This window comes from Cryptomeria japonica, chromosome 11 (genome assembly GCF_030272615.1).
Source record: "Cryptomeria japonica chromosome 11, Sugi_1.0, whole genome shotgun sequence".
Classification (NCBI taxonomy): Eukaryota; Viridiplantae; Streptophyta; class Pinopsida; order Cupressales; family Cupressaceae; genus Cryptomeria; species Cryptomeria japonica.
In genome coordinates, this window is record NC_081415.1 from 107,100,086 (window position 1) to 107,121,794 (window position 21,709).

The following is a 21,709-nucleotide window of genomic DNA, read 5'->3' on the forward strand; positions in this document are numbered from 1 at the left end:
AAAATGGAATAAATCAATTTTTCTGATTTTATCTCAATTTTAGCTCAATCTTATCTCCTTTAAATCTAAAGAAAGAAGCCAATCACATCAAATCACCTGGATTGTGCTACTTTTGGAAGAATCTTGACCATCGCTTTCTCTTTGGATTTTCTATAAATTCAGGCTCTCATCTCTCAATTAAAAAATACTAGAGATTTTATTGTTATCATGCTAGTTTTTCTCTAGAGTCATTGAGAATATTGCATCTTAGATTATTGCATATTAGCTTAATCATATTAGCTTAATCATGTTAGTTTGATAGAATCATATAACTTTATAATTATTGCTTGCATCTAGATTTCATATAGCTTAATCTTGCATTCATATAGATTAAATCCTCCATCTTGGTGTAGTCTAGTCACTGGTATTGATTAGATAAATCTGAGAGAAAATATATTTTCACATCTTTTAGGAGGCAATAGGTCGATTTGTTATAGTTTTTTACATTTATTGATTTTGATCAACTAACCATGCATGCAATGATTTATTGAGTGTTTGTGTTTCAGATAAAGATTCCAAATTTCACACACACAACTCACTGACCTATTTATAAGAAAATCCTTCAGAATAATAAGCACGCATGGAATCCCTCCACATTCGATAACTATCCAACTCATCATGCAATGTCTATATAGACCAAACAATGCCTTGCATACTATCTGCAAGTTGTAGTAGCTGGGGAGGAGGATTAGGGTCATGTCTAATAGTGTGAATATCCCTTATGAAGGAAGCAATATTCCTCCTCATTCTCTCCCTCAACTTCTCAAGAGGAGGTGGAGGTGGAGGGGGTGTAGATTGGGGTGGAGGTGCCATCTAACCTAACAAATCATCTATGTCAAACTCATTCATGATGTGAATAAAATATGCATATATCTACAAATATAAAAATTTGCAATTACTTCCTCCCCCCTCGGCTGCCACTACTTTGGTTGCTTGGGAAAGTTTTTTTGATGAATAACTTTTTTTTTTGGTTTTGGCTTCTTGTCATTCGACTCTCGTAGGGTGATCTTTTATCCACCAACCTTTTTTGTGAATATGTACTTTAATATTATTTTCTAATAGAGAAGGCCTATTCATCAAAATTTACAATTACTATTTAATTTACATTTCACCTTCCAAAAAAAAACTTATAATTAAATACCAAATTTACAAATTTAAATTTAAACATTCAAACTTTTACGCACAATTAAAATAAAGAGAGAGAGAGAGAGAGAGAGAGAGAGAGAGAGAGAGAGAGAGAGAGAGAGAGAGAGAGAGAGAGAGAGAGGTAATGAGAGAGAGTGATATATATATATATATAGATATATATATATATATATAGGGAGAGAGAGAGAGAGAGATAAATTTAAACTTTTAAACATCTAACTATACACATGTATAACATTTAAATATATGTAGTATTGGGGTGAAAATGGTTATAAGGAATCTTATGTCATAAAAGGTCCTACTAAGGGGTCCTAGGTATGTTAAGTGGTCCTAGGTATCTTAAAAAGTGCTAGGTTATAATAAGAGGTCCTCGGATATCATTTTAAATTCTAACTATACTTGTTTAACATTTATAGATAACATTGGAAACATATAGAACGTAACATTTCAACATATTAAAAAGAAAGTTAAACATTTAAACATCTAACTATACACATGTATAACATTTAAATATATGTAGCATTGGGGTGAAAATGGGTCTAAGGATGTAGTAGGATGTATTAAAGGGTTCTCAATTTCTTACAGGATCAAAAGATGTCCTAGGATGTATTAAGGCATCCTTTAATATCTGAAGAGGTCCTAGGATGTAATAAGGAGGCCTAGAGAGAGAGAGAGAGAGAGAGAGAGAGAGAGAGAGGGTTATTGTTTATTTTCTATCTATAGTTTATTGTTTGTTTTCTGTCTAGGGTTTATTGTTCATTTTTTTCTAGGGTTTATTGTTCATTTGTTTTCCGTCTAGGGTTTATTGTTAGTTTGTTTTCTTTTGAGGGTTTATTGTTCGTTTGTTTTCTGTCTAGGGTTTATTGTTAGTTTCTTTTCTTTCTAGGGTTTATTGTTCGTTTGTTTTTTGTTTAGGGTTTATTGTTCATTTATATTTTTGTTTTTGTTTTCTAACTAGGGTTTTAAGATTTAACTATTTTTCATTTTTCATGTTTTTTATAATATTTGAAAACTAAAAACAACTATTTTAAGCATAAAATTAAATTATTTTTTTACACTATTAAAAAATAACGTTTTCAAAATTTAAAATTTTAACCTACTCACTACAATTAAACATAAACAATAAATTAACATGTTTGTAGAAAAATAATAGTAAAAAATGAAAAAAATTATTAAAAAAAAAGGTACGTACATGGAATGAGAAAAAAAATGTGACAAATATCTGAAACAAAGGTGCGTACCTGAAAGACAGAGAATTGTTGATGATGAGGAGTGCTTTGTGTCATACCGGAGGAGATGAAGAGCCCTTGAAGATGAAGAATGTTCAAAACCATATGTAAGGTATCTGGTAAGTGCTATAAAGTTGTCATTGATAGTGGTAGTTCAGATAATCTTGTTTTAGAAGAGATGGTGAATAAGTTGAATTTGGAAAGATTGAAACAACCTAAGTCTTATCAGATAACATGGATTCAGGATGATCATAAGTTGTTAGTAAGTGAGCAATGTTTGGTAAAATTGAACATTTGGAATTATCATGATGAAGTCTTGTGTGATATTATGCCTATGGATATTTGTCACATTTTGTTGTGTAGACTTTCGCAGTTTGATAGACAGGCAATACATGATGGGAGGAAGAATACATAAACTATTGTGGCCAATGGGATGAAGCAAACCTTGTTTGTTGGCATATGTGTAGAGTTTGATGACATGATGATAATGTATATTGTCATTGATGTCAATATGTTGAAGTATGAACCAGTATATGCGGAAAGTGAAGTGGTATGGTGGAATGTGAACCAGTATATGCAAAGTTTATATCGAGGTTTCATTTGATATGACTATTGGTTGGTCGTGTCAGCTTCAGGGTTTCAAGTTGATGCATTTCAAGTCCGTGTAAATCAATTGACAACATTTTGCGATGAGTTAGCATTGAAATGAAGATCAGATCGTGTTGCCATGTCAGCTTTGTACATGTGAAGAATCTACTTTAGGATCTAGCATGAAGGCGATTGACTCTATCCACCTTGGGAATGTACGAAATCTCAGTAAACGGTGGAGAGCGCATGATGCATTATCAGCTTCTAGAAGCGGTGAAGAATGGACGATGCAGAATGTCTTGAGATCTGTTCAAGATTGTTTTACCCTATGCAATGTGATTGAACGGTCAGGATTGGACCAACTGTATTGTTAACCTAAGATGTTTAGGGTTTAGGGTTTATGCCACCGACCTATCTGTTACCTATAAGGTTGATGATGTTTTTCATTTGAAGTTGTTGGCAAATGTTGTGTGTGTGTATCCGAGTGAAGAGATACTTGATTCTTGCCAAACCAGAGAAGTGAGTAGATACCTGTAGAGTCTGGTTGTAGAAGTAAAGGAATTAAAGTGGATATGAATTGGCATTGAATGTTGTTATCAGAGTAGTGTATTACTTGTTGACTTCTAACCATTTCAGCAGTTGGAAAATCCCTTAATCGGGTAGCCTTAACAAGATTTTTGTAAATCCTTTAACAGGGTGACTCAAAATCATTGAGTTCTTAAAATCCTCTAACAAGGTAACCTTCAATAGGGTTTTAACCTTTAACCGGGTATTTAGCCATCCCTTAACCGGGTGATCCCTAGAAGGATTGGTTCCTAGCAGAACCTATTGTAAAGTCTTTAACTGGACTAGGCTCCTAATAGAGTGAAATTTAGAAGATTTCAAGAATAACTTGTGGGTATTCATCCCCACCATGGTTTTTCCCAGTTGGGTTTCCACGTGAAAAATGACTGTGTTATGTGTGATGCTTTTTCATGTGATGCTTTAGTGTTTTCTGTTAAGCATTAATGGAAGTTTTTCCAATGGTCATAAGTATTTCTGATAATACTTTTTTAACAAATGTGTGAAGTTGATATGAGTTATTAGGTTTGGAGATGATCTAGATGTTACCGATTTATATCTGTTATAGTCATACTATATTTTACTAGTATTGCCTTGTTGTAGATCGGTGATACTATTTACCAGTTTGCGCAGTCTTTGTAGTTTAAGTTGTTGAAGAAGTTTTTGTCCATACTGATTCACCCCCCCTCTCAGTATCTATTGAGTATTTACTGTTCATCATTATTCATCAATTGGTATCAAAGCATCCTCCAGGTCCTCTATGTTATAAGCTTAACCTCGTGAGGAAAAGATCTTATTCTAATGATGAAGAGGGAAGGTCCTAAGTTTAACAGAGATAACTTTAAGATATGGAAGGACATAATGAAGATCTACATTAATAGCATGGGTGATCAACACTAGAACTATGTTGAGAATACTTATGTTGTTCCTATCGGTACTCTCACCGATGATCAAAGAAGAGAGATTCAGGAGAATGGGCAAGTTAGTGAAGCTCTTATCAGCAGTCTATCTAATATTGAGTTTATTGATGTTTAGGATAAAGACAATCCCAAAGATGTATGGGATACTCTGGACAATATCTATGGTGGTGATGAGCTATGAAACAAGCTAAGGAAGAGAACCTTAGGAGAAAATTTGAAGACATGCGGATGGTTGAAGGAAAGAACATTCAACAATATGGGGTAAGAATTAAAACTATTGTTGGAGACATCAAAAGTGCAGGAGGTACAATAGATGATTCCATCATTGTCAGCAAATTTTTTAGATCTTTGTTACCGTTCTATGCAATAAGGGTTACCGCTATTCAAAAGTTGAGATCTATTGACAAGACAAAGGTATCCCTAGACTCCATCATTGCTAAGTTGACTGCATATGAGCTAAATAGTTTAGATGGCAGTATTCAGAAGACTGAATCAGCCTTTAGAGCATCTGTTGCACCATCTACAATGGGAAAAGAAGTTGGTACCAGCTGTGAACCTAGACAAAGCAGAGATATGGATTATGAGGAGATCGTGATATAATTTGAATCTCTTCTTGCTAAGAGACTTCCTAAGGGAACTGGAAAATATAGAGGTAAGCTCCCTTTGAAATTCTTTTCTTGTAATAGGATATGACACATTGCTGTCAACTATCCCAACAGTGATCATAAGGACGAACCGGAGAGGTTTAAAAAGTTCAAAGGAGGAAATAGGAGAAATTTTCTTGTTGCAGTCAATGAAGGTGTCACTGATGATGAATCAGAAGATGAAGAAAGCGAAGACATAGTGTTTGTAGCAGTTAAGGAAGATGTGTCAGACAAGAAGGCTCTTGTCTATCACTTTGATAATTCTAATGAGTGGATTATTGATAGTGGATGTTCTCACCACATGACTGGTGACTAGAGAAAGTTTCTGTCTCTGGAAGAGTACGATAGAGGTGTAGTTTGATTTGGTAATGATGCACCTTGTATGGTAAAAGGTAGAGGGTCCATCTCTCTGAATGGAAAATGTAGTGCTGATAATGTGTATTAGGTAGAAGGTCTTAGGCACAACCTTTTGAGTGATGCCTAGCTGAATGATAATGGACTCACTCTGGAATTCAAAGATGGAGTGCGCAAAATAAAAGGAAAGAGTGGTGAACTAATGCCCATCGCTATGCAGACCAAAGGTAACTTATTTTAGTTAAATGTAAATGTCAATCAACGTCTAATGGCTAAGTTTGATGATAGATGTATATGGCATATGAGACTTTTCCATGTAAATTTTGATAATATTGTGAAGGCTAGTAAGATCAAGGTAGTTAGAGGATTGCCTGTGCTGAGAAAACTAGAGAATCTTTTGTGCAGAAATGTCAACTAGGGAAAATGTCTTCCTCAATCATCAAAGGTAAATATTTCATAGCAAATAATTTTCTTGATCTTATGCATACTGATTTGTGTGGTCCTATGAAAACTAGGAGTGTTCAGGGAGATAGGTATTTTATGATCCTTACTAATGATTGCTCAAGAATAATGTGGGTCACATTTTTGAAAGACAAGTCTGAAGCTTTTGGGAAGTTTAAAGCCTTCGAAGCACTAGTTGAAAAGGAAAGCGGTAAGAGGATTAAGTGCCTCAGATCCGATCAAGGAGGTGATTTCACTTCTGGTGAATTCAACAAATACTGTGAAGAGAACGACATCAAGATGTAACTGTCTACCCCCCAAACTCCACAACAGAATGGCTTGGCAGAAAGGAACAACCAGATTGTAGTTGAAGCAGCCAGAATGATGTTGATTCAAGGGAAGGTTGCTCACACTTTTTGGAGAGAAGCCATGAGCACTACAGTCTACACTATGAACCAGGCACTCATCAAGAAAGGAAAGGATAAAACTCCATATGAGTATTGGACCAGTAAGACACTAGTGGTAAGCTACTTTAGAGTATTTGGTAGCAAGTGTTATATCAAGAGAAGTGAACACCAAAGCAAGTTTGATGTAAAATGTGATGAGGGAATATTCCTAGGGTATTCCACCAAGAGAAAAGCTCTCAAGTGTTTTAACAATAGGACTCGGAGAATTGTGGAAAGTATTAATGTTAGAGTTGATGAAACCTTTGAGAAACCTAAGGAAATCGACAGCGAGCAAGCGGTAGATGAACCGGGTGTAACCTTATGGGAACCAATTGCAAAACAACCAAGTATAGGTAATAGTACTCCTACATCAGTAGATGTTGCGGTTGTTGAAGATGAAGATGAGGATGAAGAGGAAAATCAAGAGGAATCAATTAAGATCATTCCTCGGTATGTAAAGTTGCATCATGATCCAAAGAAAATCATAGGGGATAAGGATGTAGGAATCCTTACAAGAAGAAAGGTAAGAGAGAATTTTTGCATGGTCTCTAAATTTGAGCCCAAAACAGTTAAAGAGGCACACAAAGATGAAGACTGGATTAAGGCTATGGAAGAGGAAATTGAGCAAATAGAAAAGAATGGTACATGGTATTTGGTACCCAGACCTAAGCACAAAAACATTATTAGCACCAAATGGGTTTTTAGAAACAAGCCAAATGAAGATGGCTCAGTGGTAAGAAACAAAGCAAGATTGGTATGTAAGAGATATGCTCAAAAGGAAGGAGAAGACTATGGAGAAACCTTTGCTCTAGTAGCTAGATTGGAAGGAGTTTGAATGCTACTTGCATATGCAACCTTCAAGGGATTCAAAGTGTATCAGATGGATATGAAATCTGCATTCCTAAATGGAATACTTGAAGAGGAAGTATATATAGAGCAACCAGATGGGTTTTCCCTATCATAAGACAATGATATGGTGTAGGCTACTTAAAACTTTGTATGGTTTGAAGCAAGCACCTAGAGCATGGTATGAATGTTTATACTCCCATATATAAATATTGGATTTGAAAGAACAAGTGAAGATAGCAATATCTATTTGAAGTCAGAAGGAGATTAGATTTTAATCTATGAAGTGTTTGTTGATGACATAATTTTTGGAGGAGATGACAAGATGATTCATTTGTTTGCAGATGAAATGAAGAAGGAATTTGAGATGTCACTAATTGGAAAGATTAAGTTCTTCATTGGAATACATATTCAACAAATGAAAGATGGTATCTTTATCACTCAGTCCAAGTATGTCAAAGAGGTGTTAAAGACCTTTGGCATGGAAGAAAGTAAACCTGTTGGTACACCAATGATGACCAGTTGTAAATTGTCAAAAGAAGATGACTCAGCATTGGTGAATGAGAAAGGATATCGATCAATTATTAGTAAGCTTCATTATGTAGTACACAACAGACCAGACATTGCCCATGTAGTGGGCATTGCTATACATTTTCAAAAAAGTCCAAGAGAATCCCACTTGGTAGCAGTCAAGCAGATTCTTAGATATATGAAGGGAACTATAGATTATGGATTGTGGTATCCATACAGTAATGATTTCAATCTCAAAGTGTTTACCAATGTCAATTGGGCTGGTAATGTGGACAACCGGAAGAGCACAATCGGTGGTTCATGTTGGTATTTTGGTATGGTTTTGTCATTGATGTCAGCTTCTACTAAAACTCTATCACTTTGGAGATCCAACAACATTCACCGGCAAGCAACTAAGTTTTGCACAGTCACCGGTATGTGGTACACCGATAGGATATAATGATCACCAGCACTTGGAATGGCATGGAAAACACTTGGTAATGTTGAAGATATTGTTTGGACATCTTATCTTGGAGAATTGTTTATTGGCATATTCATATTTGCATATTTGTTGTTACTGGCAAATAGGTCCAGGTTATGCACCGACAAGTTTGTCTTTTCAAGATCAGCATGACACACTATGGAGATGATTAATTGTTATTGTAAATGCATTAAGCCGACATGTTGAATTAGTTATTGCATCAGATATTGTATTGCTTGTAAAATGATCTTATTGTAATATCTTGTAGAGTCGACCTACTATAATTGGTCTTAGGTTATGGTATAAATGTAAAGTCTTATTTGTAAGATCAAATGTGGAATGCAAAAAGGATAAAAGTGAAGGTATATGCGAGATTAAGCAGAGCTATACATACAGACATCATTTGAAGGTGAAGCTAGGTTTTTGTGAAAGCATATTAGAACTACACTGGTACTGAATCCAGCATATGAAGATGTTATTTTGAGTAGTACATTCTTATTGGATTTAACCATCCAATTGTAGTCAGTGTGACTCCCATTTTTGATTGAGCAGTGAGCTCTAGGCACTTGGCCTTTCTGCATGTGCAAATCTCATTTATGTATAGTTACTAGCTGCAATAGTATTATTTGATTGTGGGTAAGGTTTCCCACCATGGTTTTTCCCCTTACAGGGTTTCTAAGTACAAATATTGGTGTTATGTTTTGTGGATGACTTTGTCTTTTTGTTTCATTCATTAATCTTTACTGGTATTGCAATTATCTGTCAAAACTATCCACTGGTATAATAGATTGGTTCACCAGTATTAAGCAGTAAATTGGTTAAGTTTCTTTTGGTTTAAATTTATTAGACAACTGATTCACACCCCCCCCTCTTAGTTGCCTCCGGGACCTAACAATTGGTATTAGAGATAATTCCTCTTTTGTAGAAGTTTAATAGCTTGAGGAGATCCAATGTCTACTAACTATTTTAGGAAAGACAGTCCTAAACTTGATGGAACCAACTATGGCATATGGAAGATCAGAATGGAGACACATCTAAATTGCATTGGAAAGGACATCTGGGATGTTACAAAGAATGGTTATACTGCTGCTACTTCTAGTCAGCCTAATCCACCTAACTTGACTTAAGATGAGGAAAATGATTGCAAAGTAAGAGAAGCACTTTTAAGCGCATTAACAGATCAACAAATCATGAGATTATCAGATAGATCAACTACTAAAGCTATTTGGGATCATTTGGAAACACTAAATGAAGGAGATTCCACAGTGAAAATTGCAAAACTTGAAAGCATTCAGGTCAGGTATGAAAATCTGAAAATGGAAGAAGATGAAAGGATTTCTGCTTTTATGGAAAGAGTTAATAAAATTGTTTTGGGTATTAAATGTTGTGGAGGAACCTTAAGTGAAGATGAAATTGTTTCGAAAGTTTTAAGAGGATTGCCACTGACATATAAAATGAAGGTTACTACTATAAATGAGTTAAGAACAATGCCTAATACATTAGTAACTAGGGATACATTGATTGGAAAACTTTCAGCCTTTGAAATTGAGGAATTTGGCCCTGTTCCTACTATAAAAATAGATTTAGCCTTCAAAGCATCAACATCATTTTCATCATCATTTGACAAATCTGATTGGAAAGCCTTTTATGCAAGAGAACTTGAGGAAAGCAAGAGAGAAAATGAAGAACTTGAAGAGCTTGAAGCACTATTTGCAAGAAAAATGCCTAAAGGTCCAGCTGGAAGTAAGTATGAACGTAAAGCACCCTTTAAATGTTTTAACTACAATAAGATTGGTCATATGGCTTCAAGATTCCCTGATAGACATGCTAGACTAAGAGAAGAAGCTAGAAGGACACACAAGACTAATCCTGAATATCAGAGATACAGATTTAAGAAGAATAAGGATAAATCTTGTTATGTTGCTGATGAAGGAGTGACTGATGTTTCTGATGAAGATCTGACAAACAATGGATGGGTTTTTATTGCTATAATAGAATATCAACCGACACTCGCAGTCAAATCGGTAGAACAGGCCTTGGTAGCTAAAATTGAAGTAAAGGATGAATGGATCATTCATTTTGGATGCTCACATCATATGACAGGAGACAAAGGTAAATTATTGAACTTTCAAGAATATAATGGAGGCTTAGTGAGATTTGGAGATGACAAAGCTTGTCAAATCAAAGGTAAGGGTTCAATATCTCTTGATGGTAAGCATAACAGTGACAATGTTTACTATGTTGAAGGTTTAAAGTATAATCTTTTGAGTGTTGGTCAATTAGTTGAGAAAGGATTTCTGTTACAATTCAAAAATAGAAAATTGAAAATCATGAATAGAACTGGTTTAGAAATTGCAACCGATAATCAAACTAGAGGTAATATCTTTCATTTGAATAATAGTGAAAATACATGCTTGATTGCACATATAGATGAAAGTTGGCTATGGCATAAGAGACTTTGTCATGTAAGCTCTGATTGCATGGTAAAAATCAGTTCTACTAAGGTAGTTAGAGATCTACCTAAAATTTTCAAACCTCACAGTATAGTATGTAAGGGATGTCAATTTGGAAAGCAAGTTAAAGCTAGTTTCAAAAGTATTCCAGAAAAATCAAATAATGCTCTTGATTTAATTCATACTGATTTATGTGGTCCAGCTAGAACTAAAAGCTTACAAGGTGATAGATATTTCATGCTAATCATTGATGACTATTCTAGAATGTGTTGGGTTACTTTTCTCAGAGAAGAATCAGAAGCACTTGGAAAGTTTAAACTATTCAAAGAAATGGTAGAAATGAAACCAGTAAGAAAATCAAATGTTTAAGATCAGATCAAGGAGGAGAATTTACATCTAAGGAATTTAATACATTCTGTGAAGTGAATGGAATGAGAAGACAACTATCAGCACCTCGGACACCACAATAGAATGGGGTTGTTGAAAGGAAAAATAGAACCATCTTGGATGCAGGTAGAAGTATGTTATCAGAAGAAAATTTACCACATGTATATTGGAGAGAGGCAGTAAGTACAACGGTCTATACATTCAACAAACTTCACATCAAAGGTGAAACCGGTAAGACCCCTCATGAACTATGGTTTGGTATTACTCCTACTCTTAAATATTTTAGAATATTTGGAAGTAAATATTACATTAGAAGAGATGAGTATATTGGGAAATTTGATCCTAGAAGTGATGAAGGAATATTTCTTGGTTATTCATCTAAGAGTAAAGCATGCAGATGTTTTAACAAGAGATTGTAGAAAATTGTTGAGAGTACAAATGTAAAGATTGATGAACAATTCAAAGGAACTTCAAGGTATATTGATTCTAAACCGGCAACAAAAATTCTAAAAAATGAACCTACAATGACTCCACCGGTACAGAGTGAAGATCCAGTTACACCGGTATCATCTAAAAATTCCACTGTGACTGAGGAACAACAACAAACAAAGACACCCCAGTATGTAAGATTGAATCATTCTGAAGATTAGATAATTGGAAACAAGCATAAAGGAGTTACGACAAGAGGAAGATTGGAAAATGAAGAGGTATGTCTTATTTCTCAAATTGAACCATCATCAGTTAATGAGGCATGTGAAAATAAATATTTCACTAAAGCTATGGAAGAAGAATTAGAACAAATTGAGAAGAATAACATCTAGACATTAGTTCCCCAGCCTAAAGATAAGAATGTGATTGGAACAAAATGGGTATTCAGAAACAAACTTAATGAAGATGGAAAAGTTATCAGAAATAAAGAAAAACTAGTGTGTAAGGGATATTCTCAGAAAGAAGGAATTGATTATAATGAAACCTTTGCACCGGTAGCTAGAATTGAGGCAATTAGATTGTTTTTGGCCTTTGCAGCACATAAGAACTACAAAGTATATCAAATGGATATTAAATATGCATTTCTAAATGGAGATCTTGAAGAGGAAGTTTACATTGAACAATCAGATGGATTTTCTTTGACAGATGACAAAGATATGGTTTGCAGGTTAAGGAAAGCTTTGTATGGATTGAAGCAAGCTCCAAGAGCTTGGTATGCAAGATTGGATAAGTATCTTTTGAAAATAGGTTTTTCTAAAGGTAATGCTGACAGTAACTTATACTATAAAGTGACTAATGATGACATCTTGGCTATAGAAGTTTTTGTTGATGATATAATCTTTGGAGGAGAAGATGGATTGTGTAAAGACTTTTCTATTAAAATGCAGCAAGAATTTTAAATGTCTATGATTGGTGAAATAAGATTCTTTTTGGGATTGCAGATTTGATAGACTAACAAAGGTATATTCTCGAGTCAATCAAAATACTTAAAAGAGTTACTTAAAAAATTTGGAATGGAGAACTCTAAACCGGTAAGCACACCTATGACTACAAATGACAAACTATCCTTAAGGGATGAATCTACACTTGTTAATCCAACAAGGTACAAATCTATGATAGGAGGTTTACTGTATTTGAAACAAACAAGACCTAATATTATGAATGTAGTATGTATTGTTTCAAGATTTTAGAGTAATCCTAGAGAAAATCATGAATCAATAGTAAAAAGGATTTTTCGATACTTAGAAGGCACTACAAATATTGGATTATGGTATCCTAGAGATGAAAAATTTGACCTATGTGCATACACAAATGCAAATTGGGTAGGAGATGTGGATGATAGAAAAAGCACCACCAGCAGAGCATTTTTTCTTGGAAGCAGATTAGTTTCTTGGTTGAGTAAGAAATGGAGTTGTACATCTTTATCAATAGCAGAATAAGAATATGTTGCAGCAGCAACTAACTATACATAGGTACTATGGCTTAAATAAATATTGAAAGATTTAAAGGTAAAATGCAAGGAACCTATAACTATCTATTGTGATAACACATCAGTAATTGATATATCTAAGAATATAGTATTACATTCTAAAACCAAACATGTTTCCATGAAATTGAATTTTCTAAGGTAAAATTTTGAAGCAAAAGAAATAAAACTGGTTTATGTGAATACTAAAGAACAACTTGCAGATATTTTCACTAAACCTCTGTCTAAGGAGACTTTTTAATATCTTAGAGAGCAGCTTGGGGTCATACCCCCACCAATAGATACTTAGAGAGTTGATGTCTATCATCAACTGACAGAATTTAAAAAAAGAAATATCCTTACTCTAGCTTTGATGAGGAAGCTACTTCTTAGGGGGAGTAGTTGGTATATTGAAATTGATTGGTATTTTGCATATGAACTTGGTTTTGTTGTAACTTTGGTATTTGATGTCAAAGGGGGAGTGATATCTATGGAAAAACACATTTGAAAAACACATTATCTTTTGGGGAGAGATTGGTACATAAAAACATAAGGAAACTCATGTTACTCTCAGGGGGAGAGACTGTTACTTTAGGGAGATTGTTGGTTTTTGTATTTGGTATTTCTATTTTGGCACTTTGATGGTTTTTCCATCTTGTGTTGCCATCAATGCCAAAGGGGGAGATTGTTGGTATTTTGGTATGGTTTTGTCATTGATGTCAACACCTACTAAAACTCTAGCACTTTGGAGATCCAACAACATTCACTGGCAAGCAAGTGACTTTTGCATAGTCACTGGTATGTGGTACACTGGTAGGATATAATGATTACCGACACTTGGAATGGCATGGAAAACACTTGGTAATGTCGAAGACATTGTTTGGACATCTTATCTTGGAGAATTGTTTATTGGCATATTCGTATTTGCATATTTGTGATTATCAGAAAATACGTCCAGGTTATGCACTGACAGGTTTGTCTTTTCCAGATCAGCACGACATGCTATGGAGATGATTAATTATTGTTGTAAATGTATTAAGCCGACATGTTGAATCAGTTATTGCATCGAATATCGTACTGTTTGTAAAATGATCTTATTGTAATATCTTGTAGAGTCGACCTACTATAATTGGTCTTAGGTTATGGTATAAATGCAAGGTCTTATTTGTAAGATTAAATGTGGAATGTGAAAAGGATAAAAGTGAAGGTATATACAAGATTAAGAAGACCTATACATGAAGACATCATTTTAAGGTGAAGCTAGGTTCTTGTGAAAGCATATCAGAACTACACCGGTACTAAATCCAGCATATGAAGATGCTATTTTGAGCAGTACATTCTTATTGGATTTAACCATCCAATTGTAGTCAGTGTGACTCCCATTTGTGATTGAGTAGTGAGCTCTATGCACTTGGCCTTTCTGCATGTGCATACCCCATTTATGTACACTTACTATCTGTAGTAGTATCATCTAATTATGGGTAAGGTTTCCCACTGTGTTTTTTCCCCTTACAGGGTTTCCACGTACAAATATTAGTGTTATGTGTTGTGGATGACTTTGTCTTTTTGTTTCATGCATTAATCTTTATTGGTATTGCAATTATCTGTCAAAACTATCCACTGGTATAATAGACTGGTTCACCGGAATTAAGCTCTAAATTGGTTAAGTTGTTTTTGGTTTAAATTTATTAGACAACTAATTCACCCCCCCCTCTCAGTTACCTCCAGGACCTAATAGTACATTCTTTCTCGGTGGTAGACTAGTCTCATGGATGAGGAAGAAGAAGAGTTGTATCTCTCAGTCCATAGTAGAAGCAGAATATGTAGTAGCTTTTATGAACTGCACTCAGACAATTTAGATGAAGCATGTATTAAGTGGTTTCAAAGTCCCTGTATCTGAACCAGTGAGTATATTATGTGATAAGAGTGGTGCAATTAACATTTCTAAGAATCTGGTATTGGATGCTAGAACCAAGCACTTCGAGCTCAAGTATCATTTCTTGAGGGATAAAGTTCAGAACAAAGAGATTATATTGGAACATGTTTCCAGTAAGGAGCAGTTAGAGTACATATTCATCAAGCCTCTACCAAAGGCTACATTTACCTATTTAAGAGGTGAACTAGGGGTGTTTCCCCTTCAATATTTGAACTATAGGTATGTGCTCCACATCAATCAGGTATTTCTTTGTCAAATATTTTCAGGATTGATGTGTTGAAGGATGTTACTCTTGAGGGGGAGCAACACAGTGAAACATGGATGTTTTTGTCTCCACTTTGGCATTGTTGTCAAAGGGGGGGAGAAGATGTGAAGTAGAGAAGATATCTACAGTATTGAAGACATATGATATGGAAGAAGATGTAGAGATATCTTTGTATATTGCCATCAATGCCAAAGGGGGATATTGTTGGCATATGTGCAAAGTTTGATGACATGATGATAATGTATGTTGTCATTGATGTCAATATGTTGAAGTGTGAACTAGTATAATGATATGAACTAGTATATGTAGAAAGTGAAATGGTATGGTGGAATGTGAACCAGTATATGCAAAGTTTGCATGGTGGTTTCATTTGATATGACTATTGGTTGGTAGTCTCAGCTTCAAGGTTTCCGGTTGATGCATTTCAAGTCTGTGTGATTCAACCGATGATATTCTGTGATGAGTTAGCATTGAAATGAAGATCGAATTGTGTTGCCATGTCATCTTTATGCATGTGAATAATCTACTTTAGGATGTTGCATGAAGGAGTTGACTCTATCCACCTCGAGAATGTGCGAAATCTCAGTAAACGGTGGAGAGCGAGTGATGGGTTATCAGCTTCCAAAATCGATGAAGAACAGACGATGCGGAACATCTTGAGATCTATTCAAGAGTGTTTTACCCTATGCAATGTGATTGAATGGTCAGGATTGGACCGACTATATTGTTAGCCTAAGATGTTTAGGGTTTAGGTTTTATGCCACTAACCTATCTTTTACCTATAAGGTCGATGAGGTTTTTCATTTGAAGTTATTGGCAAATGTTGTGTGTGTGTATCTAAGTGAAGAGATACTTGATTCTTGCTAGACCAGAGAAGTGTGTAGATACCTGCAGAGTGTGATTGCAGAAGTAAAGGAACTAAAGTGGATCTGCATTGGCATTGAGTGTTGTTATCAAATTAGTGTATTACCTGTTGACTTCTAACCATTTCAGTAGTTGGAAAATCCCTTAACCGGGTAGCCTTAATAGGCTTTTTGTAAATCCTTTAAAAGGGTAACCCAAAATCATTGAGTTCTTAAAATCCTCTAACAAGGTAACCTTTAATGGGGTTTTAACCTTTAATCGGGTATTTAGCCATCCCTTAACCGTGTGTTCCCTAGTAGGATTGGTTCCTAGCAGAACCTATTGTAAAATCTTTAATAGCACTAGGCTCCTAATAGAGTGAACTTCAGAAGATTTTAGGAACAACTTGTGGGTATTCATCCCCACCGTGGTTTTTCCCAGTTGGGTTTCCATGTGAAAAATGACTGGGTTATGTGTGATGCTTTTTTATGTGATGCTTTAGTGTTTTCTGTTAAGCAGTAATGGAAGCTATTCCAATGGTCATAAGTTTTTCTGATATTAATTGCTTAAGCATATGTGTGAAGTTGATATGAGTTATTAGGTTTGGAGATGATCTAGATGTTATCGGTTTATGTCTATTATAGTCATACTGTATTTTATCGGTATTGCCTTGCTATAGATCAGTGATATTGTTTACCAGTTTGTGCAGTCTTTGTAGTTTAAGTTGTTGAAGAATTTTTTGTCCATACCAATTCACCCCTCATCTCAGTATCTGTTGAGTATTTACTGTTCATCACTATTCATCATTGTTTCCCATGGAGGAACCTTTGAATGCTAGAATCTGTTTGGTGGATGGAAGGAAATTCCTTGATGGAATGAGACATGAGAATGTGTGTTTTTCCTTAGTTCATAAGAAGATTGAGAACCTAGAGCATGAATAAGAACAACCGGAAGAGATAAAAGATTTGCTGACAGAGTATGAAGACATCATTTCAGATAATGTGCCCGATGGATTACCACTAGTGAGAAGTATCAGTCATTGCATGGACCTGGTTCCCAGAGCTAGTTTGCCTAACAAAGCTACACACCAGATGACATTGGAAGAGAATGAAGAGTTGAATAGACTAGTGTAGTAGCTATTGAAGAAAAGTTTGATCAGAGAAAGTTTGAGTCCTTATGCATTACCAATAGTATTAGCACCTAAGAAGAATGGAGAATGTAGAATATGTACCAATTCCAGAGCAATAAACAAGATCATAGTAAAATACTAGTTTCCTTTTCCTAGGATGGATGACATAATGGACTATTTGAGTAGAGAAAAATACTTTATAAAGATAGAAATGAAGAGTGGATATCATTAGATTAGGATTAGAGAAGGAGATGAGTGGAAGATAGCATTCAAGACAAATGAAGGACTGTATGAATGGTTATGTAGCATCATAAAATTGTGACCTTGCAATTTTTAACTACATTTGGGTCTTCATATTGGTGAAACAAATCCCTAAGCCTGATCAAAGACCCAAGACATGCTCAGATTGCATGAAGTCTCCACTTTCTCACATCCTGCATTGCCTAAACCCTTCTTTCTATCCTAGATAAGCATAGAATAGGGGTATGGCTCCCCTGTCCCTCTAGGACAATGGCGTGGCACCCCTATCCTCCTAGGAAAGGGGTGTGGCACCCTTTTCCTTGCCCTATTTTGGGCCCCAGCCATTCAAACTTTGCATTAGGCTTTGCATTTTTGGAAGTGGAAAAAGTTTCCCTATTTCAGCCTATGACAAAAAATTAGTCAATTAACCATGATTGATGAGTATATAAGATGCATTCTTCTCTCCTATCTGCATAGGTGAATAAGTCAATAAGCAGATAATTTCAATAAGCACACATGACATCAAAATTGCAATCCTTAGAGAAATCAAACATTCAAGAATTCCTTTCAAGAATTGAGCATTATCAAGTCTCCTTTCAAAGCTAGGTGTTGCATTAAAGTCAAGGATTCAACCATTGAATAGGATATCTCTTGTGACATACAATTCTACATACCCCTTTCAAACAACTCTATCAACATTTCAATTGCATCCTCTCTTGAGGTGAATTCTATTTCAGTCTTTAATTTACATTTACTTGCAAGTACTACTTTTCATCATTTGGTTAATTCCAAAACTAGGGTTTGACCTAAAGGCAAACCCCTAATCCCAACCTCTTTTCCTCTCTTTTCTGTGTGTAGGTTGTAGGTGCACAGCTATATTTGTAGATTTAGACTTCATTTTGAGAGGCAAAAAAACCCTTTTCTGGGTGCAGATGCATATGGTCCCAACAAATTTCACTTAAATTTGTAGGGGAGCTTTGTATCAACATTTTACTGTTGATTCCAGGTGTAGATCTTTAGCACACATTACTATCTCAAGTTATAGTCATTTCTCTGTCTCTTTTACTTTTATTCTTAAATCGCATAATTCAACCTTTTACATTCTAAAAGAGGGGTTACTTTTACTTTCCATATCCATTGTCAATTCACTTAGCATTCAATCTCTTCCTATTGAGATTTAATCTAGTGAATTTCCCCCCCTCTTTTAATGTAATGTGCATGAAAAGGTTAAGGAGAATCTTTTGTGAAACTTTCACTCCTTCTCTTGAGGAGAGAAAATATTTCCTCTTGATTTCTTCATCACCCTCTTTCACCACCATTATATTTTTGTGAACTTGACATCTTACATTCTTGACAATAAAAGTCATTTGATATTTTTCATTTACATGTTTAAACTTCTTAAAAATTTACAAAACTTAGTGGTTAATTCAATCAAAACCCTAGTTTAATAAAAAAGGAATTGAAATTGTGTCTTGTAGAGATTGCTATCTATTATTTTAGATCTGAAAAATTGCATTGATTGTCAAATTCAATTTCATCATTGTCTTGTTCAATTTGTAAATTCAAAATTACAAAATTAAGTGGTTAGTTGTCAAAACCCTAATTTTCAAAAATCAACTTGAACTTGTGCAAAAATTGAATTCACATTTAATTTGTTGGCCATTTGGTGGAATTGATTATGTGTTGCATTGATTTTTTGTCATTGATACCAACACTAGTTGTTTGGATGCTTTATCGGCACCCTTTTGGTGCCGGTAGGATGAGTGGTTTTCTGGTTGGTTTGGATCTGGCATGATCCGGTAAGCTTTGGTATGATTTTGTTATGGAATTATCTTATTCATGATACTTATATTCATAACCAATCAGTTGGTTTTGGTCTAGTGATTAGATACTATCATATTTTCTTAGAAGCTTGTCTTATGGTTTGAGTGAGGGTTTCACCAGCAAAGCTTTTGATGAAGATATTTGATGACATGCATAAGTGGTGTTGGTGCATCTTCTAGTGGAGTTTCTGGATACCGATGTTGATCATGTTTGAGACTTGGTGAATGGAGATGATTGTTGTAGTGTGTGGACCTATACTGGGTCTCGGTTGATCTAGGTTATGGACCAGCTTTAATGTAACATGTGGGTTACACCTTGCGATGTGTTTCTGGGATGTCTTATGTGTTGGATATTATTTGTTTGGTCTACGGCCGACATGTAATGTAATTATGTAATTGGTTTATTATCTTGTGGCCGACCTGATTGTTTATGGTCGAGGGTTTGTATAAATAGATATAAGATCTCAATATAGATCATAATATATGGTACAAATCAAGGGACATGGATATTTAATGTGCGAATAATGTAATATCATTCAGACAGAGGATTTGGTCGATCATTGGAGATCGAATTGGGTTTATGTAAGAGGATTTAGTCCTTTGATATTGAGCTTAATTGGAACTGTACTCGAGCATAGGAGATTCTATCTTTTGCAGTTCAACACTTCTTTGGATTGTAGTCTGGATTTCTATGTAGTTAGTGAGGCTCCTTTTGTGATGAGCAGTGTGCTCTAGGCTATTGGCCTTCCTACAAGTGCAGGCCCCTCAATTGTACTTCGCATACTTACTGCAAAATTATTTTATGATAGTGGGTAGGCTTCCCACCATGGTTTTTCCCTTTACCAAGTTTTCCACGTATAAATCTTGGTGTCATGTGGATGGTATTTATTCTGTGATTATTATTTATACTTAATTGGTTTAACTACTATTCTGGTATTACTGTTTTGGGCTCTGGTATTAAAGTTTTAATTGCTAATGATTCTGGTAATTTGTGACAACTGATTCACCGCCCCTCTCAGTTGTCTTTCAATTATTTGAATTGTCTAAAAGTTGGTATCAGAGCTTTGGTCCTCTTTGGAGAAAGCCTATCTTCTTGAGGAAGATCCTATGGTGACTAATAGCTCAGGTTCATCCAGTTCATTTGAAGCTATCTTTTGGAGAGATATTCCTAGGCTTGATGGAATAAATTACATAGTATGGAAGATTTAGATGGAGACTCATCTAAGATGTCTTGGCAAGGATATTTGGGAGATCACATAGAATTGTGTCACACCTTATATTTTTCCATCTGGCAATCCTCCTCTAACAAACCTAGATCTGGAGCTTGAGAATGATTGTAGAGAAAGAGAAGCCCTCTTGTGTGCACTTTCTAATCAACAAATAATGGGATTAACCAATAAATCATCTGAAAAGGATATATGGGATAAGTTGGAGACTCTTAATGAACATGACAAATATTGTTAAACTTGATGGTTATTGGGTGAGATATGAAAACTAGAAGATGGAAGAAGATGAAAGGATTACTACATTCATGGAAAGGGTAAATGAAATTGTTACAGGAATTCAATGTTGTGGTGGAACTCTGAGCAAAGATGAAATTATTCTTAAAGTTCTGAGAGCCCTACCACCGACTTACAAGATGAAGGATACTGCTATTAATGATTTGAGAATAATGGCTAATACATCTATCAATAGAGATAGCTTGGTTAGGAAACTATCTGCTTTTAAGCTTGAATAATTTGGACCTCCTGGAGCTGTAAAGACTGAACCTTCTTTTCATGCATCTACATCTACAATCAGTAAGAAAGATTGGAAAGCTTTATATGCAAAGGAATTGGAAGATTCGAAGGGAGAAGATGATGATTTTGAGAAACTTGAAGCACTATTTGCTAGAAGAGTACCTAAAGGACTGATAGGAAGTAAGTATGAAGGAAAAGTACCCTTTAAATGTTTTGCATGTAATAAGATTGGTCATTTTTCATCTAGATGTCTTGAAAGGAATTCAAGATTTGAAGAAAGAGTTATAATATCTTTTAAGCCTAACCTTGGATATCAGAACAAGTATAAGTATAGGAAAAAACTAGACAAATCATACTACATAGCAGATGAGGAAGACATTACTGATTTTGATGATGAACTGATAGAAGACTCTACTAGTGGTTCTAACAATAGGAAGGAATGGGTGTTCCTAGCTATCAAGGAAGATGATTCAACACTAGAAGAGAATGTACCTGAAGAGAAGGCACTTGTTGTTAAAATTGAAGACAAGAATGAATGCGTAATTGATAGTGGTTGTTGACATCATATGACTAGAGATAAAGGGAATTTTCTATCTTTGCAAGAATTTTATGGTGGTCTAGTTAGATTTGGAGATGAAAAAACATGTATGATCAAAGGAAAAGGAACTATATCATTGGATGGTAAGAACAATACTGACAATGTTTATTATGTTGAAGGTTTAATGCATAATATTT